General features: G+C 44.0%; 1 protein-coding gene across 5 annotated transcripts in view; it reads left to right on the top strand.

Moving 5' to 3' along the window:
• ARHGAP44 (Rho GTPase activating protein 44) overlaps window positions 1–15860 on the top strand; it is a 187179-nt gene that overhangs the window by 63040 nt on the left and 108279 nt on the right. Inside the window, exon 2 of one of the 5 annotated variants that reach the window (XM_073234759.1) lies at window positions 11855–11968. The exons of the other annotated variants lie outside the window; for them this stretch is intronic. The gene's annotated coding sequence lies outside the window, so the exon portion shown is untranslated. The remainder of the gene's footprint in view (window positions 1–11854; window positions 11969–15860) is intronic. 5 annotated transcript variants of the gene reach the window in all.

Raw genomic sequence — 15860 nt, 5'->3', positions numbered from 1 at the left:
CAACACAGCTGTCCCGGTGAGGTTGTTTTTGTAATGGTAGAATGACGTGGACTTACCTGGCCTCCCTAGGAAATGACTTGTGACCCTGTTTCCTGTAGCACGATATCCCATGTTAACAAACTTGCATCAGTTGTTCATATTATTTATTTGTTTATATCATTTATTTGTTTATATCCTGCCCCATGCCAAAAGAGATTTGTAAATTGATTCAACACATGTTGGATGTTGCTAAAGATCATGTCTGATTTTGGAGAGATCTGATTTTGGGGCTAGAGTCACTCCTAAGCAGGGTGACTCAGCCAATGTTGGTGGGTTGGCGGTTTGCTTCCACTTACCCTCTTTGTCCTGTGCCCCTGTTATTACTTATGCTCAGGACCCTGCATGTTCTCACTTATATATATTTTGAGACACCCGCTTGGCAGGAGGAGCAGGCATGAGTCTAATGCCACATCTGTAGTAAGTCTCTGGCTGAGTGTTAGCCCACAGCATGTAGGCACAGGGGTCTTATGAATGGAGCAAGTCTGCTATTTGGAAAACACCAGGTCAGCCCAGCAGAGGAGCAGTGTGTTCAGTGGCCATATCTCATTGCCTTCCCTTGTCACCCTGCCCTCTGTTAGTTGTGATGGGACTCTGAAATACCTCAAGCCGAGTTCCCAACACACCATACCTCAGGTGCCCAGAAGTGGTGACTAGGAGAGTCAGCGGGCTGCTTTCCAGGGGTGTGACTGAGTCAGGGGGGACCCTGCGGGCATGCAAGGGTTGCTTTCTTAGCTCTAGCGTGAGGCCAGACTAACACAATCCTCTGGGGCCCCTTTTCCATAGGTTAAGCCCTCAGCTTGATCCTGGCCTTTTGGGTTTTACTTTGGAAGCAGCAGAGGGCCAAATGGGGATGAAGTAAAGAAAAAAACACCAAAGAAAGGGCAGCCAACCCTTAGAGACTGAGTTGTGTCTGCCCAAAAGATGTTGAAGTCCTCTTCCTGGGACCTGGCGATGTGAACTTAGAGTCTTTGCAGGTGATCAAGTTAAGATGAGACTATTAGGTTGGGTCTGTATCCACCGTACCTGTGTATGTGTCCTTACCAAAGGAGGGAAATTCAGACACAGAGACAGACCCTCTTGGGTAGAGGGAAGAGGGTGTGGAAACAGGGAGCACGCCGTCTATAAGCCAAGGAATGTGGGAGGTAACCGGAAGCTGGGACAGAGGTCTCCTTTCAGCCCTCAGAAGGAAGCAACCCTGACCCCACCTCGAGCTGGGAGGCAGTGCGTTACCTGGCCAAGCGCCCTGGTGTGTGGTTCTGCAGGGTGGCAGGTCCCAGGGAGCTAATGCAGGGACTTTGCAAAAGTCCTGGAATAAAGGCTCTGCCTCCTCCTCCTCGCATGAGCCTATTGCCTCACCAGATATTCTTGTCAGCCAGGAAACCGTCTTACCACACTTTCCAGATCACTGTATTGCCCACAGTTTGGGTTAGAGCCCAGGGCCTAGGATTGCCCCTCGACTCTTCTCTGTCCTTCTCTCTTAGTTCTTCCCGGGATGAGCCATTGTTATACTGATGCGTTACATCTGCGTCTTCTGTTCTGCAACTGCCTGGGACCTGTTTTGAGCAGGTAGTCAGGCTCAGAGACACGAACCTGATTGCTATGTAGGGAGAGACTTTCTGTTATACTCAGAGTCGCTAGACACAGGAGTTACGGCACACCTCGGAGGCCGCGCAGGGAGGCACCTAAGCGAGATGGGCCGGTGGTGAAAGGGTAGCAGTGTCGGGAGGCTTTATTTCAGTTTCCAGGAAAGGAGCGGACAGAGCATGGTAAGCCAGCAGCACAAACATGCCTGGAGAGTTGAGATCTGATGTTGGTGGGCTCTGCGTTCTAGGGCTGTCCCTTGTGCTGTCCCCATTGTCCCTGACTGTAGAAGTCTGATAAAAATAAGGGGGTGGGGGTCGGGGTAGGGAGTGGGGATGGGGGATTGTGTGGGTGTGCGTGTGTGGGCCCTGAGTTAGTCGGTTTGCTTATCAAAGGCATGCTGGTAGATTAGTTGTTTGTTATTGCTGAGAATTAGTTAACCCTGGGAGAGGTACTTCAGGTCCACAAGACCACAAATGCCAGAGCATCAAGAATACAGAAAAAAGAAAATACAGTTAATGTATCTGCTTATCCAGTGGTGCAGTTTCTTATGGCTGTTTCCAACCCCCTCCAATTTACACTTAAAAGAATTCCTGATCAAGTTAACAAGGCTCCTGACAAATATATTCCCTCTGGCATTTGCAAGGTATACCCCATCTTTTGTCAAAGAACTGTTAAAAAAATCAGTCTTGTTATTTAACACCAGCCACCCATGGCCCTGCTGTGTAATTGTATTTCTTCTTTCTTTGAAAACCATGGCCTTCAGAGGAAAGTGAAATTGAAATGCCAGCATTCTAGAAATACCTCCAGGGTATCTTCTGGCCTTCCCATTTGTCTTCCTATAGACCTGAAATTCTTTTTTCTCTCCTGTTTCTTTTTCATACTCTGTCCTTCTGGTGCCAGCCCCCTGATTTTCTGAGGAACCATTCCTCCCCCTACTTTGAGTCCATGTGGTATAAGGGGGCTGGTCTCACCCTCAGACTTAGGGGTGGATGGGATTCAGGTCTGGCTGAGATCATTGGTTCAGGCAGAGCAGGTGACCCAAACTGGACCAGTCAGTTGGGATATGTGTGATTGTTGCTGCTGTAACAAATTACCGCAAACCTAGTGACTTTTGAACACCACAAATGTATTATCTTACAGTTATGGAATTTGAGAAGCCTGACACAGGTCTCACCAGGCTGAAATCAAGGTGCCAGCAGGACAGTGTGCCTTCCTGGAGGCTCTGGGGGAGAATTAGCTTCCTTGACTTTCAGGCTTCCAGAGCACACCCGTGTTCCTTGGCTTGTTGCCCCTTTCTGTCCTTCAAAGCCACCCGTTCAGGCCTCATCCTTCTCGCACCTATCAGTCTCACCCTTCTGTGCTCATATCTCCCTCTGACTGTCTCTTTTGCCTCTCCCTCTACTCTTACAACCTCTGGGTTGCATTGGGCCCACCCAGATAATTCAGGATAAATCTCCTCATTGCAAAGTCCTTAAACATTTGCAAGTCCCTTTGTCATGTGAGGTAGTATGTACACAGGTTCTGGGAATTCCATCAACCACAGGTGGTGGATTCAGCTCTGCAACTTTTGCTAGGTTGTTGGGAGTGGATCATTTTTTCTGGCGGGATTCCTGAGAAGATAGGTTTTAAACCTGGAACTCTGAAGAGAGGGTCTGCTAAAGAATGGGCTCACACTGAGCAGGGCAGACCATTCCTGATGCTGTCCTCTGGGCCACTGAAGCCCACCCAGGGTTTTCAGTCAGGGAGTCAGTCAGTTCGCTGCTACCGTCATTATATGCCTCCTCCTCGTGGGACTGGTGGTAATGATTGTCCAAATGGACCATGAATGAAATCCCCCTTTTACTGTTCTTCTTAACGTAGGGCGTGGCCATCTACTGGGAACATCTGGATGGATACCCCACAAGCAGAGTTTCATGGCGGCGTATGTTCCCTGGAGGGAATTCTGTTTCTTCCTGTCCCCGGGATCCTAATCTCTCACTTGCTGGTTCATCTCTCACGTTTCTCATTAGTTCTTCCATCTGCGAAATGATGGGGTTGGGTGGGCAGTATGTTTTGGTATCAACATAGGAATATTCATTAAACATCTGCAGAGTGGCTGAGCTGGCAGGATCCTTTTAAAGGTCTTTGAGCCCAATTTCCTCATTTAACAGTAGTGGGAACTGAGACCCAGAAAGCTAGGAAGCTTCACAGGAGTATGAACAGCTTTGGAACAGCCAGTGAGAAACAAGGACTTCGGATCACTAATCCTGTTGCAGTGCATTTCTGCCGTTCCTTGACCTAGTTAACTTGTAAAATATAATGCCATTCACTGAGGCAACTTGAGATATTTGAGTCTCAGCCTGAGAACTGACATAACATTTAGCATGTCTTCTTTTGCTAAGTGTGTTTTTCTAAAATATAATTATTGTATTATATCAGTTTCCTCTCATTTTACCTCTCGCTGACAATCATTTTAGTAACAAAGAAGTGATGGTTCTAGAATCTTCTCAAAGCCATACCCAAGACCAAGGAGAGATCTGGAGATAATACCAAATCCTTAACTATAGAAATTCTGCATCAAAGACTAAATCCTGGAAGATTCTAGGGAGAAGTTTGTCTAGGTATGTGTCCCTGATTTCTTCTGTGGCATAGCACAGTGAACAAATGAAATGGTGGCTGTTCTGGTTATCTAACGTGATGTAACATGCTGCCTCAAAACTAGTGGAGTGAAATAACAATGACACTTACTTTCCTCATAAATCTGCTCTGTGGGCAGGGCTCAGAGAGGGCAGCTCATATCTACTGCACTTGCCATTGGCTGCAAAGGTTCAAATACTGAGGTTGGTATCATCTGAAGTTTGCTCACTTACCTGTCTGAGGTGAGGTGGCCGTCACCTGGGATCTCAGGTGGGGCTGTTGGCCAAATACCTGCATGTGGCCACTCAGTGGGGCTTGGGCTTCCTCACAGCATGGTGGCTGGGCTTCATATCTGAACATCACAGAGCCCCTCCTGGGTCCCAGGGGATGGAAATAAACTTCACCTGCTGCTGGCCTGGTGGAAAGGCACTGGCAGGGCACAAAGTCCTGGAAATGCTGCTGATCTGAAAACTACCATCCGCTGTAATGGCAGCGCTTTGGAGGTTGTGTCTGAAGCCAGGAGTTTCCCTGGGAAATCCAGAGATGAGAGGCAGTGCTTGGCTCAGTTTTTTTGTTCATGCACTTGGATTTTGTGGCAAGAAGTATGAATTGAGAGGCCAGAGTGGTGCAGGCTGGCCCCTCCTGGAGACTTAGGGTGGGTGCTGTTTGTCCTGCAGGAGCTGTTTGATGCTTTTGACCATAAGAGATTCAAAGAGGACTGAAGGCTGAATTATTCCTTGACCTTACGATTAGGAAATGACTCATGTTTGCATCCAGTGCTCTTGCAGTACCGCACCCAGCACCTTCAGCATGAGCCTGTGAGAAGCTCTATCTTTCACCATCTGCTGTTGTTCCACTATTCAATACCGATAGCCTGAACACAACGAAAGTAGGCAGAGAAGTGCCACAGCTCACTAAGAGGTCTTGGTAACAAAGTTACGGACACAAACTCTAAACTAGGAAATAGTTCCCATTGAAGTAGAATCAGAAAAAGAGATGGAAGAGGGCTTTCACAACATGGAGTAGCAAGCTCTCAAGGAAGTAAGTTTAGTGCAAAAGAAAGACAATACAAGACTTCATAGGACTAAAGGCATTGTTTCCTCATTACAAAAAAAAAACAAACATCTTTTCAGATGAACTAAGGATTAGTCCCTGCCAAGAACATAATTACTATTTCTGAAGATCCAGAGGAACAAATTCCTCACCCCACAAAGCAAAGACATTTACAGGTGAAAAACATGAGGGAAAAGATAAACTTGGAGGTCAGATTCAAGAGACTTCTCAGGGGAGAAAAAGAACCTGGTAGAAGGGTAGTAATAAGTAAATAAAAGTAGAAGAAGAATTCTCTGAGTTGAAAAGTCAGGCAGGGTTAACAGCTATTTCAAGCTGCATGTGCATGCAGACATTTCATGTTAAAATTTAGAATTTTGTGGATAAAGAGAAAATTTTATACATCTGGGCAAGCAGAACCAAAAGAATTAGACTGATAGACTTCTTAGCAGTTCTAGAAGGTAGGAGAAGCCCATAGAACCATATCTGTGGACAATCAGGACAGAAGATTTATGATCAAAACCTGTATCAAACCCAGTTATCACTTATTTACAAGGTTACCACATAAAGGCCTTGGAGTGTATACTCATGTAACTTATTACTTATCAGGGGCATGAAGGCCTTAGAGTTTATTATTTGTGCAATTTAGCTGGGGAGAAGACTAGTAAAAAGGCAGATTGATAGAAAACTCCAGAAATGGGAAAATGAAGAGGGCAGAAAACAGTGGTGAGCCAGTTGAGTGTGAGTAGGTTTAGCCTAAACAGGTAAGATTATTTCTACCAGCAATCTATAGTGTATGTTAAGTAATGATTATTGCAACAAAATTAGACACACTGTAAGGGGAAAACCTAATAATGGCCTGAAGTCAAATCCCAACTAAACCCAGGAATAGGGTTTGGGTTTGAGGATGGAGAAGGTCGCTGGGAAAATAAGCATGTTCTAAATGTTTCCTCTCAGGGGAGAAGAATGGGGAAGAAAAACTTATTGGTGGGGGACATCATTCTCTTTTACAGATTTACAAATAGAGAAAAATAGGCTCATTGTGCTTTTAGGGGTCAGAAGATCCTGTAGAGTCAAATTGGGCAGTTGCCCTACATCAGAGAGAAAGCTGATTTTCAGCTCCTAACTTGGAGATCTGCATCTCATTGTGTACCTTGCTGTTTCTGACCCCATTCAAACTTAAGGTTGGATTACTTTGCCTGAAAACGTTTCCCCCATAAACCCTAACCTTGTGCAAGTGTCATCACACCCTTGGCTCAGCACTGGACATCATCAGCCTACATCGCGGGCTGCCCAGCTGCACCTGGGGCCCCCTGTGTACCTAGCAGTCTTCAAGGGCAGGAGGCTAGAGAAGAGCAAGTTCATGTCTCACTGCGGTGACTCTCCCTGTCCTGCTCACTGGAGGGTTGGGGGAGGCCTTCCGCTGTGAAATCTGCCAGTCATACAGGAACTGTGCCTGGGGGTATTTTGTCATTTTCAGGGTCACAGACTTGCACCTTAGGGACCTCTGCTTATAAGCCACTTTCTCTTGGACTCGATCATAGGTTTATTTTTAAAACTGTGCCCAGAACCATAAACCAGAAAAAGACCTTGGCAGGTCATTGGGTCCATCCTTAATTTCAGAGAGAATCACACTTAAACTCCAACCCAGACAACCTTTCTGCAATGACAGATCTCGAGAAAAATGCTCTAAAGAGGGGCTTGGCAACTACTTAGCCTAATGTGTGTTATGCCTTCACTCCCAGGAAGTGTTTCTTTGTGTTTACACATCAGGCCCTGTGCTACCAGTCATCAGACCAGAATAGTGCCAGTGGTCTCTGCAAACAAGAAACCCCAAACCCATGAGCAGAGGTGAAATGTGATTACTGTATGCTTCACTTTTTTATTCTATGGCTACAGGAAACTTATTTCATAATCCACTGCTATGACCTCAGAGGTCCCTAACCCCCAGAATTCACAATGACAAAGAAGTCTGAGATAGAAGATGAGGACTACGTTCCTGTATTGGTCTGCTAGGGCTGCCATAACCAAGTACCCCCTACTGGAGGGCTTGCACAGCAGAGCATCATTTTGTCATGATTCTGGAAGCTGGAAGTTCAAGACCAAGGTGTTGGCAGGGCTGGTTTCCTCTGAGGCCTCTCTCCTTGGCTTGCAGACAGCCTCCTTCTCCCCGTGACCTCCCATAGTCTTCCCTGTATGTGTCTGTGTCCTAAACTCTGCTTCTTAAGAGGCACCAGTCATACTGGCTAATGGCCCACCATCATAACTTCATCTTAAAGTTAATTATGCCTGTAAAGACCTTATTCTCAAATACTGTCACGTACTCAGGTACTGGGGATTAGGGCTTCAACATGTGAATTTGGGGAGGAACATGGTTTATCCAGTAACAAATTCAGAGGTCAGATAACACCACAACCACCATATCCACAACCCAAAACTACATCTGAAATCATGAGGAAGCCTATTCTTCACAGTCCTGAGCCATGTATGATAAATTGTGAGAGATTAAAAATAAACCAAAAAGATGTTTTAAATAACACATCTATGTGCCTGAGAATATAATAAGTGTTGCATATAATGTGATAAAGGGTACTCTGTATTATATATTCACAGTATATATATTCATTCATTATATATGTAACATGTATTATACATATGTAATTATATGTAATTATATTTTATATAACCCCAAAGAAGCATAAAATTATTTGTAGGACATAAGAAATGCATGTTTAAAGATTTAATATAATGAACATCAAGGCATTCAAGGTTAAACATCTTTTTTTGGAGAAGGAAGTATTAACCTTGAGGCTTGAGTCACCCTTGGGAGAGAAGATCAATATTGTTGGAAGGCCTCAAAGAAAGCAAAAGAAGAATTGGTAGGATTTGGATTAGAGATTTAAAAATAATACTTGGGTACTTTGGAACCAGCAAGAATAATTTTCTATGTGTCCTCTGCCCCCACATGTGCCCAGCCTCCCCCGTTACTGACATCACGCACGAGAGTGGGACATTTTTTACTACCCATGATCCGACACTGACCCATCATAGTCACCCAAAGTCCACAGTGTACCTTGGAGTCCACTCTTGATGTGGTGCATTCTTTGGGTTTGGACAAATGTATAATGGTCTATAGTTATCAATCATTATAATATCACAAAGCATATTTTCACTGCCTGAGAATTTTTTTTTTATTAAATCAGGGTAGAATACACGTGACAAAATTTGCCAGCTTAGCCATCTGTGTGCGTGTGATTCAGTGCCTTAAGCACATCCACATTGTTAGGCTGCCATCAGCACCATCTCTCCACTCTTCCTCTTGCAAAAGCAGAAACTCTGTCCCCATGAAACAGTAACTCCCCAGTCCCTCCTCCCCTAGTCTCTGGCAACCACACTGGCAATGCATTTTATAATACTTACACTGTTCATTGTAGAAGAATCAAAACATTTAAAGGAGCAAGAGAAGAACAGGCTGGTAACACTTTGACATATACCTTAACATTTTTATTTTCCTCTATATACCCATACATGTAACTCTTTACTTACCACACCGATTAAGAGCCTGCCAATATCTGTCCCTTAATAATATTACATGTCAAATATCTGTCCTCATGTTTAATATTTACATGAAAGTCCATTCATGTGAACAGTCACCTTTGGATTCTTAGGAAATGTTTGGATTTTTTCCAATGTGCCCCTACATTGAAGAGCTGGAGACAAAAGACTTGCAAGCTTAGACCTCTGTAGAGCCATGCTGAGGACTTTGTGTACTGTTAAATCTCTGTCTGCATCCTGAGTTATCTCCTCAGGATGACTTCCTCCATTTATATTAGTTTGAGAAAGGTTTTCTATATTTTTAGGCTTTTAACACATACTGCCAATTGCCCTGAAAACAGTGTGCTATTACTGACTCCAGCAGCTTCAGGTGAGTGTGCCTGCTTTCCATATCTCCTGCAGTCCTGGGTATTGGCCCTCAAAAAATAAAGTAATAGTTGGGTACCTCTTTTAAAAATTAAGTTACAAAGTTCTTAGAATGAAAACTATCAGCCCTCTTACCCAGTCCAGCTCCCAGTCCTGCTCTCTGGAGACAGGTACTTTTTATGGCTTCTGTTTTTAGTTCCTCCGGTGGTTTGCCTCCACAGCTCTCAGTAACACGCCTCTACTCCACTCTCTCTCATACACATGGGCGCACACACTCACACTCACACTCACACGTACATTTCATGTCATTGACTTCCGGCTGGGAAGATGAGGTTCTGATTCTGTTAAACCACCCAGATCCTCCTCCACACCCATCTTTTAAATTGTTGTAACACCGTGTTATTTCTTATATTTAAACCTCTGCAGTTGCCACAGGTGGCCCAGTTTCCCCTGATTGGCTTTCGTGAACATTATTCACCTCTCGCTCCACTTGTGTCTGTCAACTGTTTTAACTTCTCCCTTTCTTGCTTTCTGTCCCTCCTCTTCCTTTTTTTCTTTCTTTCTCTATTTTTACATTTCATAGTTTGATAAAATTTACATTCATTCCTTCTCTGTGGGTCCAATGTAGAAATACCTGTTTGTACAAAGGAGAATTTGCTGATTCTCTTACATTCTACAAATTACTCAGTCATGCATTACTTCATTTTGATTTTGGGGCATTTTTTTCCTGGCATTTGTAAATTATCTTTTTTTTGTTTATTGGGGAAAGCATATACTTTCATACCATTTAACTTACTCATTCCACCTATTATTTTGATTGCTGTCCTTATCTATTGAATTCTGATTCTGATTTACTGCTTTCTAAGCCTCTTGCTGGTCTGACATCCTGGGACTTCCTCTGACTGCTCTCAGGTTTAGTTCTATCACTTCTTATTGGGTTAAAGTCTTATCCTTATTTTTCTGGAGTGCCTTCTCAAGGAATTTTCTCAGAAGGGGAAGCAACTTCCTATTTCTAAAAATGATTTTATTTTGCCACTCTACTTGACTGAGAAGTTATCATAATGAAATTTTTTATGTTGAAATGAATTTACACTCAGAACTTTGGAATTGCTGTTTTATTCTCGTATCTTCCAAAGATTTCTACTGCTGGTCTGATTGTTGCTGCTGGAAAGCTTCCTCCTCTTGAAGGCTTTTTAGGGTCATGTCTTCATTTTCACTCCGCCTCTCACAGCTCAGTGAGAGTCTCTTCAGTTCTAGGAGAATCCTGTCTGTCTCTCTTTTAAAATAATTTCCCATCCTGCTTTTTCCATCTTACCCTCCCCAAGAACTTCTATTAGAATGTACTTCCAGAAGTCTTTCCTGTGTTCTAATTGTTCTTTTTACATATTTTTGGTTTTTTCTGCTTGAAGGTGTCATAAGAAACTAGTTAATAATGTTTTTCATTTCTTTAAGCATTTTCTGTGCCTTAAAATAGTCAGTTTGCTATAGTGTTGTTTTGAAAAGATTTGTCCCAACAGTAGAATGATTTTACCTCCTGTTTCCCCCTCCTTCTCTCTTGTCCCTTAATTCCCAAGAGATCATTTTCCTCTCCTTCATTCTCTATTATATAGCCTTTTGTTGCTGCTAAGGGATTGCCGCTGGTGGTCGCTCTGCTATTTGGGACCTCCCCCCATGCTTCTGCCTGGCAGATCCTCCCCAGCCCTCAGTGTCTGCCAATGCGACCTCCTCAGGGAGCCTTTCCCAGTGACTCTCTAACACTCCCCCTGGTGTGTATTCCTGTACAGCTTCGAATTCTGTGAAGACCTTTAGGTACAAGTTAATAGTGGCTATAGTGATTTTAAGACTGGAGAACTAGGGGCAATTTTAGAAATACCAAATAATTGTATATTTATTTACTCAGAATAAAATTAGTTGTAGGATGAGATCCTCTGCTGCCAGTTAATTAGGCTAGGATTGTATTGAACTGTAGTAATAGAAAATCCACTTAGAATGGCTTTGGAAAGAATGTATATCTCTCAAAAATAAGACCAGGCAGAAGTGGTTACTGGAGTTGGGTTAATGACTCAATGATGTCAGATCTGACATTGCTCAGTTCTCTTTGCATCTCTCATGGTTATAAGATGGCTGCTGCCACTCCTGCCATTATATCTGCATCCAAAACAGGAAGAAGAGACAGAGTTTGGCAGCTATATCCTGTTCATTTTTATCAGGAAAGCAAAGCTTTTTCAGATGACCCTGTAACATACTTCTGCTTTTGTCTCGTGGCCTAGGGCCAGGTCACATGGGCACTCTACTTTCAGGGGAAAGGGGGACATTGTTGGCCGAACGCCTTCTGTAGCAGGCAGCCCCAGAGAAGCAGGGCTTGAAGGTGGCTTTAGGAGGGCTTGTTAATGGACTCTGCCACAATGAACAAGACAAGGTAGCAATTGTGCCCAATTGTGTCAAGGTTTGCACTCGATTTTAATAAACATTTGTAGGGTATAGGTGTCCCCTGCTTTTTGGAAGTTGGCATTACACTGCCTCACTTTTATGAAAGACCTACATTAGTGCCTCTTTTCACTAACTGAAAGAAATCTGAAGAGGATATATTTCACTTTTATGAAAAAAGACAGAAAGTGAAAATTGTGTTGTGTCTGTTTTGCAGTGAACCGTTTTAGAGGCAGCACACACCCTGAGCAGCCCGACGGGCCCTGCCAAGCTTCTTTCCCTGGGAACCACACTGAGCGTCTCATCGCCACCTGCCATAGCTCTGACCTGTGTGAGCATCTGTGCTCCATTTATTTTGTGTGTCTGCCAGCAAGATGTGTCCTAAGGTATCAGAAAAGCCTGAGAGGTTATTTTTATTTGGTGGTGGCGGTTGTCTTGCCAGTGGGTTTCATCCCCGTGCAAGTTTGCTATGGATTCAATGTGACCAAAGAAATTGATAGTAAAACATTCTTTGGGGTGAAAGGGTTTATTACCCGGCTTGTTCTCCCGGCGGTAGGTGGAGCACTAGTGTCTCTGTCTCTGCTTAGAGCACTGGGCCAATCTCTATGTAGTGCAATAATAGCTTATTGCCTAAAGGTGTGGAAGCTGTAGCCTAGCAACAGGCCAGTTACATCATCAAGTGGTTTAAGTTCAGTGAGGATCCTGGCCATAGGAACCCCAACTTCTCCCACAGTGGGGTTGGGGGAGGATGCTCAACATTTTTTTCCAAATTCCAAGCTGGTGCTTGTTAGCTTTATGCCACTCGGCTTACAGAAGGTTCCCTAGGAACGCTCCACTTTCAGATAGTGAGGAAACCCTGTACTTGCCTTTTCTCAGTACCGCGCTGGTGCAGTACTGGGGTGAAATGGGTCCCAGTGGGGCTTATTTGGTGGACAGGAAAAGTCAGGGTGCATGGAGCATAGAGTGTATCAGGCAGGGTGGAGTTGGAGAGGGACAGAAGAGCTAGAGAGGACTGGGAGTAGAAGAATGGGGACAGTTTGGAAGAACTTGAAGAGGCGAATTTGTTGACTCAGAGTGGGATTTTCCAGAGCATGGATTTTAGATTTCATTCCGCACACCTGTGCTTCTCACCATGCATGCTTTAGAATCACCTGGGCTACTTGAAACAGATTGTTAGCCTCACTCCCAGAATTCAGTAGTTTTGGGTGGGGGCTGGACAATTTACATTTCTGAAGAGTTCTCAAGTGAGACTGAATCTGTAAGCCTAAGAATAACCCTGTGACATGTTGTAATACTAAGGCAATGGCAGTTTACAGTAACCTCGTATTCTTGTTTCAAAAAAAATTGGTATAAATAACACCTCCAGGATTTTTGAAGTCATTGTTGTTTTTGTTTTTTTTAAGGGGTAAGTGATGGAATTAACTATGTTTTCTTATTTTCTGTGTTCCTGATGCTCTGGCATCTGAAGCCTCACTGTGCTGGGAGAAAGTGCACCTCCCAGGGCCAGCTAATTCTGTTTGCCAACAAGCACATCTTTGACATGCAAAGCAGCTAATCTGAGTCCATATCCCCACCTGCTTCTTATTAGGCTTTGTTTTACCGAGGGTTTCAGCCCCTGGCAAGTTCACTAGGATTCAGTGAGATGGAGAAATGACAATGAAACTTCTTGGGGTAAAAGGGTTAATACCTGGCTTTATTCTCCTGGCTGTAGGTGTAGCACTAGAATCACATCTGCATCCAGCAGTCTGCAGGTCCATAGTCCACCTCCGTCTCTGCTTCCACCCAGAGCACCAGGCAGCTCTTTATATAGTGACTCAGTCAATAATAGAGCTCATTGCATACAGGTTTGGAAGCAGCAGCCTAGCAGTAGGCCAATTACATCATCAAGTAGTGTAGGTTTAGGTGAGGATCCTGGCCATAGGAACTTCCATTTTCCCCACAGGCTCCTTTAATTTGGACACTATGCCCTGCCCTAAATCACCCTAGGGCAAGGTACTGGACCATTAGGGACCACCCTTAGGGCCCAGAGTCCACCTAAATTATTTAAACTATCCAATTTTAAACCTGTTCAGGTCACTTACCTTACCTTACCTGTGAAAACAATAAAAGCTGTTGCCCATACTTTCCCTTGATTCTAACTGGCCCAGGTGCTTTCCCATTTGGCTCTGCATGGTGTCCTGTGTCTCCTGATTCTAGAAACCTGTAAGTTTCTGCATGACAGTCAACTCCATGTCTACATGTCTTACCATACCTGATTTAAACAAATCTGGGTACATTCTGAGACAGTAATATAATGCTTGTAAAGCACTTAGCAGAGCTCCTCCTAGGCTTTAGGCAGAAGGGAGTCAGGGAGGCATTTGGGGAAGAATGTCTAAGAGTAGTCTGAACAGTGGATGGGAAGGTGAAGTTGGTGGAGATGGAGACCTTAGTTCAAGGGATCTTGTGGTACCCCAGGCCTGAGCTCTATGGGGATGAGCCTGGGTCTGTGCAAACAGAAGGGAACAGCAGGTGCTGAAAATCTTAGCAGTATAAAATGAAGAGAACTTGGAAGCTCCTTGGGCTCTGAAAGTTGCTGACACACTGTCTGAAATGGCTTGTAGAAGCAACCTCCTTGCTGAAAAGTCCTCATTGCTTAGCTCTCAGTCCAACTGAATGTCTTTTTGTGATGAGGCTGGAACTCCTAGGTAGCGTATCAGAGAAGATTTCTAGAGTCAAGATATATTGTGGTGATGTGGGGAAAATTGAAGTTCCTATGGCCAGGATCCTCTCCTGACCCTAAACTCCTTGATGATGTAACTGGCCTGCGGCTAGGCTACTGCTTCCACACCCATAGGCAATAAGCTATTATTGACTGAGTTGCTATATAAAGAGCTCTGCCCAGTGCTCTGGGTGGAGGCAGAGTTGGAGGAGGATTATGGACCTGCAAAGTGTTGGATGCAGATGTAATTCCAGTGCTTGACCTATTGATGGGAGAACAAGGTAGGTAATAAACTCTTTTACCCCAAATAAAGTTCCATTGTCATTCCTCGGTCTCACTGAATCCATCGTGAACTCGCCAGGGGCTGAAACCCATTGGCAAAACAGGTGAATTTTTCACTTTGCTTCTCATTCTCAGCCACCCAGGAGGCAGTTATTAATTGGTGTTATATGGAATATATTTTTATAGATTTGGGAAATGAATGGTTAGTGAAAATTTAACCATTTTATTTACTGCATGACTTCTCAAAGCCTTTAATATTTTAATGACTCTGTTAATGGAGAACACAGTATTCAGTGTTTCCATAACTTGGTCCACAGAACCTTTTCCTTCAAGTGTCTTACGATTCTTTTTTTTTTTTTTCATGGAACACACCATGGGAAATGCCACTGTGATCTAACAAGCTAACTTGTAATACTGGTGACAGTCAGGTTTTTTGTGGGTGGTGATGATTGTTCTCCTGAAGCTCATACATAGAACAATGCAGTTTTTAGATCAGGTTTCCAAGGCTCTGTTTTGCTTCAGTCTGTTGGTGTAAAAAAAAAAAAGATATGACTTGTACCCAAATGTCATCTACACAGTGCCTATCATCCTCTGGAATGACTCATCTCCTGAAATGGAAGGTAGTGTTCATTGTCTTGATAATGAGTGATGCTGAGGCCAAAATACCAGGCTTCTTAAAAATAGCATCACCTGTTAGCCCACCTCCTTTGTTGAAGATTAACTTCCATTGACCATCCTTTCATGCTCCATTGGAAGTGCTTCAGGAGTAATGGAGGGAAGTCTCAGATGCAGGGAAAATTGGGTGAAGTGAGTCTCTATGGCTCCTTCCAACTCAGTATTGACCAAGTTTTTCCCCAGTAAGTAAAACAAGTTCTAGAACTTTCTTGAATCCTTTTGCACTTCAGATAAGTTTATGACCCCAGATTTTTAAGAACAAACTCGAGCAAGATTGTCTCCATGTCTTGCCAATAGGTTTCAGCCCCGGGCAAGTTCGCTATGGATTCAGTGTGACCAAAGAAATTGACAGCAAAATGTTCCTTGGGGTGAAAGGGTACCCAACTTTATTTCCAGGTGGCAGGTCAGTCACTAGAATCCCATTCACTCAGAGTGAGTCTGTATGCAGCAAGCCAGTCTCTGCCTCTGGGCCCCTCTGTCCACACAGTCGTCCCGCACAGCCATCCTCCAGGCCAATCTGCACAGTCCTCCTGCACAGCCATCCTCTGGGCCTCTGTACTTGGCACTG

Source organism: Manis javanica, chromosome 4 (assembly GCF_040802235.1).
Source record: "Manis javanica isolate MJ-LG chromosome 4, MJ_LKY, whole genome shotgun sequence".
Classification (NCBI taxonomy): domain Eukaryota; kingdom Metazoa; phylum Chordata; class Mammalia; order Pholidota; family Manidae; genus Manis; species Manis javanica.
The sequence above is the reverse complement of the archived record's forward strand: the minus strand, read 5'-3'. Positions and strand labels throughout refer to the sequence as shown.